Consider the following 12,852-nt stretch of genomic DNA (forward strand, 5'->3'; position numbering starts at 1 on the left):
CACTCAAGCTATTGCAGATAGAACGGAAGTGGTTATCAGGCACGCGTTCATAGGTGAGAATGATGATGAGTGTCACAGATCATCACATTCATCAGGTTGAAGTGCGAGTGAATATCTTGGAATAAGAATAAGCTTGAATTGAATAGAAAAACAATAGTACTTTCCATTAATTCATGAAGAACAGCAGAGCTCCACACCTTAATCTATGGTATGTAGAAACTCCACCGTGAAAATACATAAGAACAAAAGGTCTAGGCATGGCTATGAGGCCAGCCCTCAAAACGTGATCAAGAGATCAAAAGATGAACTAAAGATTCCCCGATGAAAATACAATAGTAAGAGGTCCTATTTATAGAAAACTAGAAACCTAGGGTTTACAGAAATAAGTAAATGATGCAGAAATCCACTTCTGGGCCCACTTGGTGTGTGCTTGGACTGATCATTGAAGCTTTCACGTGTAGAGACTTTTCTTGGAGTTAAACGCCAGCTTTGGTGCCAGTTTGGGCGTTTAACTCCAGCTTTTATGCCAGTTCTGGCGTTTTGACGCCAGAATTCTTATGCTAACTTGGAACGCTGGTTTGGGCCATCAAATCTCGGGCAAAGTATGGACTATTATATATTTCTGGAAAGCCCAGGATGTCTACTTTCAAACGCAATTGAGAGCGTGCCAATGAGGCTTCTGTAGCTCCAGAAAATTCCCTTCGAGTGCAGGGAGGTCAGAATCCAACATCATTTGCAGTCCTTTTTCAGCCTCTGAATAAGATTTTTGCTCAGGTCCCTCAATTTCAGCCAGAAAATACCTGAAATCACAGAAAAATACACAAACTCATATTAAAGTCTAGAAATGTGAATTTTGAATAAAAACTAATAAAAATATACTAAAGGTAATTAAAACATACTGAAAACTACCTAACAACAATGCCAAAAAGCGTATAAATTATCCGCTCATCAGTGGCGCTTGGATGGCTCGGGTGACATAAAATGCACTTTGGTCCTTGTGTATCTCCATGAGAATAGTAGTCATGTCCCCAAGCACTCTTGTCAGACTTGATTCGGAAGGAGGTTGTTGCCAAGAAGGTTGTTCATAAGCTTGGGGCTCCTTCCATCTTTGATTGTTCCATCCTTGATACATGTTACCATTATAGTTCCCATTTCCTACAACAAAATTTGAGCCAAACTCATAGCCAAAGTGAGGATGAGAATTCATAATAGCAATAAAAACAAGAGCTAACAAAAATGAGAACAAAGTCCTAAACCTAACAAAAACTAACAAACAAGCAAAAGGCAAACATATTCACATATTCACAATAGCCAAAAATATAACACCATTGCAACTCTCCGGCAACAGCGCCATTTTGATGAGTGAGAATTCTTTGATGGTATAGAATTTCACAATTGAAATCTCGTTGAAAGTATAGTTCTACACCAACAAACAATCCTCCCAATCTAAAATTTGGTTGTCACAAATAACAAATCCCAAATAAGAATTAACCGAAGTATTTGAACTCTGGGTCATCTCACAAGGAATTGCAATAAAATGAATGATTATTGGCTATGAAGGAACAAAGGGGTTTGATTTTTATATTTTTGCAAAAAATTAAATGACAAGAAAGTAAAATAACAAGAACTAATAAAATACGGGAAAAGAACTCTTGGCTAGACATAGGTTATTGAGATCACCATCGTTGTCTACAAACCAAATATTGATAATTATGAGGAACCAAGCTCATTAAGTCTACTTCCAAAACCCTTAAGTACGTAATATCTACTCCTAGACTTGAAGTACGTCAAATGGCTTTGATCACATCAACCCATAAGTTCCAACCTATCTACTAATTAGATTAGTAGTGGGTTAGTTTCAATGGGTATCAAATTGATCACCAAGGGTTCTCAAATCACCAATTCAATGAGACCCAATGACTCAAGGTCACTCAATTCCCTTAGCCTAGACCAAGAGTAAAGAAAACTACTCAAAAACTAATGAAAGTATTTTATCAAACACCTAGTGTGCAAGAAAAGCAAACATCACAATTCAAGAATTAAAGAAACCCATGACTAACATAAGCAAGAATTCAACAATAACAATCAAGATCAACATAAAAGAAACATAGAAACATGAAATTGCATTAAAAGGAAATTAGATCCAATAATGGTTCATCAACATAAAAGTAACAAAATAAGGGAAATGAACAAGTAAAACTAGAAGAGCAAAGATGTAATACAAGAAATTAAGAAGGAAAACTAAATCAAGACAAGAATTGAAAATTGGATTTGAGAAAATTAAACCTAAACTACCCTAAATTCTAGAGAGAAGGGAGAGCTTCTCTCTCTAGAATTCTAGCCTAAAACATGATGAAAACTAAACTATGACTCCTTCAATCCTTCCCCTTTCAATTCTTGGGTTCAATAGCATAAGAAATGAGTTGGATTGGGCGCAAAATGAGCTAGAAATTGCTGGCCACAAGTTGCTCTTTAATGAACCACGTGCATCATCGATGTGTACAGGTACAGTGCATGTACGCATCCCTAAACGTGAAGCAACTATGGAAAATTTTATATATTTTAAAGCCACGAATGTTAGCTTTCCAACGCAACTAGAACCACCTCATTTGGAACTCTGTAGCTCAAGTTATCTTCGATTGAGTGCAAAGAGGTCAGGATTGACAGCTTTGCGGTTCCTTCATTTCTTCATGAGTTCTCCATTTTTACATGTTTTTTTCTTCATTCCTTCAATTCAATCTTTGCCTTCTAAACCTGAAATCACTTAACAAACATATCAAGAGATCGAATGGAATTAAAGTGAATTAAATTTAGCTATTTTTAGGCCTAAAAAGCATGTTTTCACACTTAAGCACAAATTTAGGGAGAATTACAAAATCATGCTATTTCATTGAATAAATGCGAGAAAAGTTGATAAAATCCCCTAAATTAAGCACAAGATAAACAAAAAAATTGGGGTTTATCAAAGCTATAAACATTTATTCAATGCAAAGAAACTATATAAACCTATCTACATGCATGCAACTAAATGCAAAATGCTTCTACCTACTTGGTTAAAAGTAAATCAATCTCCAAGAACATATATAAGCAAATAGGGCTAAGATCATATGACGATTCATGAATCCTATCAATTCAAATATCAAAATGAATTTCAAATAGACTTGCAAGAAGAAAGCTCATGAAACCCGGGAACATGGAATTGAGCATCGAACCCTCATCGGACGTGTATAATAGCATAAGTGAAATACATAAGTGAAAGGTCTAGGCATGACCGTGAGGCCAGCCTTCGAACGTGTATAATAGCATAAGATTAACAAAATGACCTGGTCAAAAGACCTGGTCAAAAGACATAAAATAAATCTCTAAAAGTAGTTTTTATACTAAACTAGTAACCTAGGGTTACAGAAAATGAGTAGCTAAGTGAAGATAGTACAGAAATCCACTTCCGAGGCCCACTTGGTGTGTGCTTGGGCTGAGCATTGAAGCTTTTTCGTGCATAGGCTGTTCCTGGAGTTAAATGCCAGCTTTGGTGCCAGTTTGGGCGTTTTACGCTAAGATGTTTTAGGCTGTCTTTGAACATCAGTTTGGGCCATCAGATCTTGGGCAAAGTATGGACTATTATATATTGATGGAAAGCCCAGAATGTCTACTTTCCAATGCAATTAAGAGCGCACCAATTGGGCTTCTTTAGCTCCAGAAAATCCACTTCGAGTGCAGGGAGGTCAGAATTCAACAGCATCTGCAGTCCTTTTTCAGCCTCTGAATCAGATTTTTGCTCAGGTCCCTCAATTTCAGCCAGAAAATACCTGAAATTACAGAAAAATACATAAACTCATAGTAAAGTCCAAAAATGTGATTTTTGAAAAAAAACTAATAAAAATATAATAAAAAGTAATTAAAACATACTAAAAACTATGTAAAAACAATGCCAAAAAGGGTATAAATTATCCGCTCATCAGTATGCATACAAAAGGATGCCTTTTGGCTTATGTAATGCACCGGCTACTTTCTAAAGATGCATGATGAGTATTTTCTCAGATCTTATTGAGAACTGTATGGAAGTTTTCATGGATGACTTTAGTGTGTATGGTGATTCATTTAGCCTTTACTTGGATAGTTTAGCTAGAGTATTAGACAAGTGTGTTAGTTCAAACCTTGTATTAAATTTTAAAAAATGTTATTTTATGGTAAAACAAGGTATTATTCTAGGACACGTTATTTCTAATACTGGTATTTCTGTAGATCCAGCAAAGGTAGATGTGATTTCTAGTTTACCTTACCCCTCCTCCGTGAGGGAAGTCCGTTCGTTCCTTGGTCATGCAGGTTTCTACCGGAGATTTATTAAGGACTTCAGTAAGGTAGCATTGCCTTTATCCAAACTGCTACAGAAGGATGTTGAGTTCGAGCTAAGTGAGGACTGCATGAATGCGTTTGATAAGCTGAGGATCGCCTTGACTCAAGCTCCGATTGTGAGAGGACCCGACTGGAGCAGGCTTTTGAGATTATGTGTGATGCGTCCAACCATGCGGTACAAGCGGCGCTGGCTCAGCGCAAAGATAAGGAGCCTTTCATAATTGCTTATGCTTCTAAGACCTTAGACGCGGCTCAGTCTAATTATACTACCACTGAAAAGGAACTTCTGGCTATTGTTTTTGCTCTGGATAAATTCCGAGCCTATTTACTTGGTACCAAAGTGGTAGTATACTCAGACCATGCAGCTCTAAAATATTTATTAGCCAAAAAAGAGTCCAAACCAAGGTTAATACGTTGGATATTACTGCTGCAAGAATTTGATTTAGAAATTAAAGATAGGAGTGGTTCCCAGAATTTAGTGGCGGACCACTTGAGTTGCCTAGAGCACATTAAGGATGACTCTACTCCTATCAATGATGCATTTCCATTTGATAGCTTACACGCAATATCTGAAGTAGTTCCTTGGTATGCACCTGTAGCTAATTATCTAGTTAGTCATACCTTGCCTCCTAATTTTACTAAGCATCAAATGGACAAGTTGAAAAGCGAGTCCAAATATTATATATGGGATGACCCATATTTATGGAGGTATGGTGCTGACCAGATAATTAGAAGGTGTGTGCCTCAATCAGAATTCCAGTCAATTTTAGAGGCCTGCCACTCCTCTGAGAGTGGTGGACATTTTGGCCCTCAAAGAACAACTAGAAAAATTTTATACTGTGGATTCTGGTGGCCCACTCTTTTTAAGGATGCTACTGCCTTCTGTAAATCTTGTTCTCCATGCCAGAGGTTTGGTAATATATCCAAGAGGGATGAGATGCCCCAACAGCTTATGCTATTCTATGAAATTTTTTATGTTTGGGGCATTGACTTCATGGGTCCATTCCCAAGCTCTAGTGGTTTCTTATATATATTGTTAGCTGTAGATTATGTTTCTAAATGGGTGGAAGCAATTTCTACTCATACTGATGATGCTAATGTTGTTATCTCCTTTCTTAGAAATCATATTATCTGTCGCTTTGGATCACCACGAGCAATCGTGAGTGATCAAGGCACTCACTTTTGTAACAGGAGATTAGCAGGTCTATTGAAGAAGCATGGGATTGTTCACAAGGTAGCAACAACTTACCATGCTCAGACCAATGGGTAAGCCAAGGTGTCTAACAGAGAGATAAAGCGCATTTTGGAGAAGATAGTCAAGCCTCATAGGAAGGACTGGAGTACAAGGCTTGTAGATGCGCTTTGGGCTTATCGAACAGCATACAAGATACCCATAGGAATGAGCCCCTTCTGCTTAGTGTACGGAAAGGCTTGTCATCTCCCAGTGGAGGTGGAACACAAGGCTTTCTGGGCTGTAAGGGAATGCAACATGGGATTTGAGAAGGCTGGTGCTGAAAGGAAGCAGCAACTAGCAGAACTGGAGACCCTCCGACTCGAAGAATATGACAACTCCAGACTATACAAAGAGAAGGTGAAGGCTGTGCATGACAGGCATATCAAGAGAAGAGAGTTCAGACCTGAGGAGCTAGTTCTCCTTTACAACTCAAGATTGAGGCTCATGCCAGGAAAGCTGAGATCAAGATGGGAAGGCCCCTATTGAGTTGAGAAGGCAGAGCCATAAGGAGTCTTCCATCTAAGTCATCCTTCAAGTTCCAAATTTATCAAGGTCAATGGACATCGCTTAAAGCTGTATCATGGTGAGAATATAAAGGACAATAAGGAGCTAGAGGTCTTCCTCTTGGAGGACCCACCAACAGAAGCAGATTGAGCTTGCAAACCGTCTAACTTAAGGACGTAAAAGTAAAGTGCTAGGAAGGAGACAACCCACCATGGTATGATCGTTGCTTTTCATTCTTAGTTTTATTTTCTTTTGTTTTCCACAGTAGTCATTCATAATTTCTGCATACTCATCTGCATGCTGCTTTTTGCATTCTACATATAAAAATAAAGCACACGACGCGCGAGCATCCACGACGCGTACGCGTCATATGTGCTTGCGAGAATAAGAAGTGAACAGAGAGTTGGGCAGAACTGGTGCTGGACACGTGCCTTGCGCACAAGCAAGACCACGCGTACGCGACCCTGAAAATTGGCGTAAATGGTGTTTGGCCAGAGAGTTATATTGGTGTGGGGCTAGAACTGTGCTGGGAGCACAAGCCCCATCATGCGTACGCGTCTCAGACGCGTGCGCATCATTTTCCCATAATGGCCATCCACACGTGAACGTCAGGGACGTGCACGCGTCCTATGCGATTTTGGCCCCATGCGTAGCACAAACAGAGAGTTGTGCGTGCACGGGGCTTCCTTCGCGCCATTTGCACAACCCATATCACGCGTACGTGTCCCTAACGCTTACGCGTCGCTTGGAATTAGCGCAATCCATGCGTACGCGTGCTGTAAGCGTACGCGTCGCATGCGACGCACAATTAACCCAATTCACCACCTGATTTCAAATCTCCCCTCCCCCAATCCTAATTCTTTTCCAATCCTAATTATTTCTTTTCTTTTCCTCCATCTACTCTACTCTTTTCTTTCTCTTTTAATTATTGCATTTAATTATTTTTCTTTTAGCTTCATTATTTATGGTTTCTTTTTTTTCTTTCTTTTTCATGCATTCTTATGTTGGTATTGGAGTTTTCTTTGGGTATTACCTTATTATTCTTGAGCTTGTGGATATTATGAGGAGTGATTTGACAATTGACATTTACTTTTGGCTCTCATATACATTTGGATTATATTATTTTCATTCCTATTTCGACTTGCACACCAAGTGTTTGTGAAAAGGCTATTATGGCATTTTGAATTCTACTTTGTTTTACTCTTATACATTAATGCCATTTTTCACAACACTTGTACTCCACATGTATTGGGACTATCATTCACAATTGTCATCATCTAAGTGCTCTTTTATTTGGTACGTTTAATTTTTAATGCTTGAGTTATGCTTCTCATGCCTATTACTTGCATACTTTTACTCTCTTGCATCTGATTAGTATGAATTACCTATTTGCTCTTATTTGATGTCTTACCTACATGTTGTAGCTACCATGTATTTAAGCTATTATCTTCTCTTTGGCATTCATTATCACTTGGAATTTTTTCCCTTCTGGTTTTAGCTATCTCTATTTCACATTCTTCCTCTTTCTTTCTTCTTTAGGCGTAGGTACCAAGAAAGGAAAAGAGAAGGCCACTGACAAGACATCCGCAAGGAGAGGAACCAAGCGAACACCGGCTAAAGTACTACCATCTACCAGTGTCAAGCCACCAACAAAGCAGGTAAAGCGGATCATTAAGGTTGATGAAGCAGAAAAAGCCTTTCCCGCACGTGACTCGACATGGTTCACTAACCCCTACTGCGAACAGATGTTTCCCATCCTAGCCGAGAGGAACTATAACAATGAGCATCTACTTATTGTTCCAACATACTTTGTTGATTTTGTGGAGCCCCGAATAGAGAGGAGATAGTGGGGATTTTTGAGGAAGCAGCCGCAAGAGGCCAACTTATCATGGGTAGTTGAATTCTACTCCAACTTCTACTCGCCTACCTTGCAGACTGTCTATGTTCGTCAGCACCAAGTCCCTATCTCCGAGAGTGCCATACAGCGAGCACTGGATCTTCCACCTAGTCCAAAGGGATTGGATGCATATCAAGAAGCCTCTCTTAAGCGCCAGATGTATAAGTTCGACTGGGCCAGTGTCCTTGGAGTTATAGCCCAACCTAGCAGCACCTGGATCTTTGGGCCGCATTGATCAAAACCCAAGAGCATCTCAGCCCAGTCATTTACCTTGGAGGCTCACGTGTGGGCACAGATTATGTCCCACTATATCTTTCTGAGCACTCACGAGTCGACCTTCGTAGCAGACATGGCTATTCTCTTCTGGTGCATCATGACAGAGCAACCCCTCAACCCGTCCCGACACATCCGGCAAGCAATAGGACACGTACATATTATGGGTAACCTGCCTTTCCCCACCTTGGTTTCGGATTTAGTCTCTGTAGCAGGTGTGTCCCATCGGGCAGGAGACACGAAGGTCATGATCCCTCGAGCCGACCAGTATGTCCCACATGGGAAGTACATCAAGCCACCAGTTCCTTCTGTGAGCCGGCTGATGCAGAATTTATAACCCACAAACTAACTGGCAAGTGCACCGGGTCGTACCAACTAATACCTCAGGTGAGTGAGGGTCGATCCCACGAAGATTGAAGGACTAAGCAACAATGGTTGATTAAATTACTTAGTTAGACAAGCAGAAAATAGTGTTTGAGAGTTCAAAAGCATTAAACAATAATTCAGAAATTTAATAAAGCAAGCAGTAAACAGGTTGTGAAATATGTATGGAGAAACAGTTAAGGGTTCAGAGTTATCTATTTTCCGGATTGACTTTTCTTATTAACTATTTTAATCATGCAAGATTTAATTCATGGAAGACTATATGTGACTAGACCCTAATTTCTTAGACCTTTCTAGTCTCCTCTAACTTTTATCAATTGCCAATTCCTTGGTCAATTAATTCCAATTAGATGGTGAAGTTTAATTCTAGTTTATATGCCACAAAAATCCTAATTACCCAAATATAAGAGGATTATATGTCACGTATCCCATTAAGTCCAAATAATTAGAATTTAGGAGAATTTGTTTTCAAGCTGTTGTTCAAGTAAAGAGCTTTTCCAAGTTATACAAGAACTCAATTAGAAAGAGGGTCATACTTCCGTTCCACCCAAATTCATAAAATAAAGAACGAAAACAATTCTTGAAATATAAATCAATACATAAATTAAAATAGAAAAATAATAGTATCAATCCATACAATAGACAGAGCTCCTAACCTTAACAGTGGAGGTTTAGTTGCTCATGGTTCAGAGTGGAAAACTAGGATTGTACATTGGGCTGAGGTGGAACGAAAAGTGAACTAATGTTGGCATCCCCGAAGATAAGTTTGTTTTTTTCTTTTATACCTAATCCTAATTAATTTAAAATCTATTTTGTAAAACTAAAATAATATCTTTTCCTATTTTAAAATAAAAGTTTAAATCAGAATTGAAATCAGCGTTTTCTGCATTTTCTGCACGTGGCGCATGTCAGGCGTACGCGTCAGTTACGCGCACGCGTCGCTGTGCAAATCTCCAAATCACGCGCACGCGTTAGGTACGCACACGCGTCGCCCTCGCTAGTCATCTCTTTTAATTCTTGTGCTGATTCCATTTGTGCAAGCTTCCTCTCCATCCTTTAAGCCATTCCTACCCTATATAGCCTTCTTTTCTTTTTCTACGAAAGCTCTATCAAATCCAACCAAATGCTACCTAAAATAAACAGAATTGCACAAGACTCAAAGTAGCATCCATAGTGGCTAAAAGATAATTAATTCTTAATTAAACTCAACAAATTAAATGCAAATTCACTAGGAAAAGATAGGAAAGATGCTCACGCATCACAACACTAAACTTGAATTGTTGCTTGTCGTCAAGCAACAAAAATAATATAGGCATAGAATGTGAATTTGCATGAGAATGAAAGTTCGATTAAGCTCATGTCTCCTCTTATAGTGGGGTTTACAAATGCAAATCTTGAATAGTTTTGGCATCTCACTCTCCTTTGAATCAGAAGGATGTCATTGTCATTCGGAATTAGAATCCGGATAATATTATGAATTCTCTGATCTCTTGTAACTCAATTTAATCCTTGAACACAGCAAATTTCCTTTGATTCTCTTTTTTTTGGTGCTTTGCACCTTGAGCCTAGCCGTGACTCTAAATGTTCTGTCTCAAGGGTTAATTGACACAAGAACACCACAAGCATTTAACTGGGGAACTCTTTTGAAGTTTTGATTTTTTTTCAGCTACTCCCAGATAGTGGTGCTCAAAGCCTTTGGCATACTCTGCTAATTGCAATTGATGTCGACTCTAAATGTTTTGTCTCAAGGATTACTTGACGCAAGAACACCACAAGCATATGACTAGGGAACTAACTCTTTGAGCTTTTAATCATGTCTGACCTCCCTAGTCATTGAGGCTCAGAGCCTTGGACCTTGCTTTTATATCCCCTTTTTTTCTTTTTTTTTTCTCTGCTGTTTCTTTTACTTCAAGGATTAAACTTTTACTTATTGTAGAGACTTCATAATAGTTCTCTAAATTCCTATTCCTTGTACATCAACATTCTTTGATTCAAATTTAAATGTGCACTGTTCATGTCATGCATTCAGAGTCACAGAAGATACCACCATATTTGAATAAATGAGACTACTCTAAAAATGAAACTCAATTTCTCATGCACTACATCTTTTCTTCTTTCTTTTTGATTTCAAGTTCAGTGGGCAATACATGAGACACCTTTCAGAATTAAAGCAACTAACAGAAATTTTGAAAATAACAGAACTAAACTAGAACCTAGGAATTTATTTAACAAAGCATCATGCAATAAACGAGACAAAATAGCAAAAAACCGGAACATAACATAGTAAGAGCGGGAAGGAATATAGAATGAAAGGAATTCAACCACCTTAGTTATCCTAGGGGCCGTTTTATTCTTCAGGCTATGCTCCTCTGTGAAGATGATTCGCCTCCCTTTGGTATTATAGAATTAAACAGAAAAACCATCAGCGAAGCGACAACACTAAACTTAAAGGTTTGTTTGTCCTCAAGCAAAGAAGAACTGAAAACAAAACAAATTGTATGAGGAAAGAAGAATAAAAGAATAAAAGAACAAGAGAGAATTAGGATTGGGGGGTAGATGAGTTGAAATCAGGCGCTGAGGTGGTTTAATTGGGCGTCGCATGCGACGCGTACGCGTAAGGCACGCGTACGTGTGGATTGCGCGAATTTCAAGGGACGCGTAAGCGTTTGGCACGCGTACGCGTGCCCTTGGTTTGTGCGAATCGCGTGAAGGCGGCCGCGCGCACTCATAACTCTCTGTTCACGTGGCTTGAGAACCAAAATTCTCATATAACGCGTGCGCGTCAAGCATGCGCAGGCGTGGATGGCCAGTTGTGGAAAGGACACGCACGCGTCAGGGACGCGTACGCGTGATCAAGTTTGTGCCTCTAGCACAATTCCTACCCCAAGCCATGACAACTCTCTACCCAAACACTCATTGTCACCGATTTTCAGGGTCACGCGTACGCGTTAGGGACGCGCACGCGTGGGTGGCTCAAAGCGCAAACAACGTGCACGCATGAGGCACGCATACGCGTGGGTCTATTTGTGCACAAAACATAGTTCCAGCGCCACTCCTGCTCAACTCTCTGTTCACTTTGTTGGTGTTCTGGACTCCTGCATGACGCGTACGCATCAGCGACGCTTGTGCGTTGAACACCTTTTTTTTTGAAGTGTTCGGTTCCTGTTCTAAAATAGCTGCATGATCAGAAAAATAGTAAAAACTCAATAAAAATCAAATAAGTAAGAAAACTACTACTACGAAAAATAACTAAGGATATGAAATTACCGGGTTGCCTCCCGACAAGCGCTTCTTTAACGTCACTAGCTTGACGGTCAGTTCTGCTAATTCAGTAGATGAGCGGACCTCTGGTGATCAATCTCACCTCCAAGATAGTGCTTCAACCTCTGGCCATTCACTGTAAATTTTCTGTCAGAATTTTCCTCCTGTATTTCCACATGACCATATGGTGAATCTCTAGTAACCACAAACGGTCTTGACCACTGGGATTTCAGCTTCCCGAGAAAGAGTTTGAGACTTGAATTATATAGAAGCACTCTTTGTCCTGGCTCAAAGACTCTGATGGCAAACTTCTTGTCAAGCAATAACTTGGTTCTCTCCTTATAGAGCTTGGCATTCTCATAGGCTAAATATCAAAATTCATCAAGCTCATTCAACTAAAACATTCGCTTAATTCCTGCAGCTTCTGAATCAAGATTCAGATACCTAATTTCCCAGTAAGCTTTATGCTCTAGCTCAACTGGTAAGTGACAGGCTTTGCCATAGACCAACTGATAAAGGGACATGCCAGTGGGAGTCTTGTACGCTGTCCGGTATGCCCAGAGAGCATCATCAAGCTTCCTAGACCAGTCCTTTCTTTAAACACTGATGATCTTCTCTAGAATCCTCTTGAGTTCCCTGTTGGAAACTTCAACCTGTCCGCTTGTTTGAGGGTGATAAGGGGTTGCCACTTTATGACGGACTCCATATCTCTGCAGAAGAGAGTCCAGCTGTCTGTTACAGAAGTGACTTCCTCCATCACTAATGAGTGTCCTTGGGACACCAAACCGGCTAAAGATATATCTCTGAAGAAATCTCATTACCACCTTGGCGTCATTGGTGGGAAGAGCCACAGCTTCCACCCACTTGGACACATAATCAACTGCCACTAAAATATAGTTGTTTGAGTGTGAGGGTGGGAAAGGTCCCATAAAATCAATACCCCACA

Source organism: Arachis ipaensis, chromosome B7 (genome assembly GCF_059453495.1).
Source record: "Arachis ipaensis isolate K30076 ecotype BB chromosome B7, ASM5945349v1, whole genome shotgun sequence".
NCBI classification, from domain to species: Eukaryota; Viridiplantae; Streptophyta; class Magnoliopsida; order Fabales; family Fabaceae; genus Arachis; species Arachis ipaensis.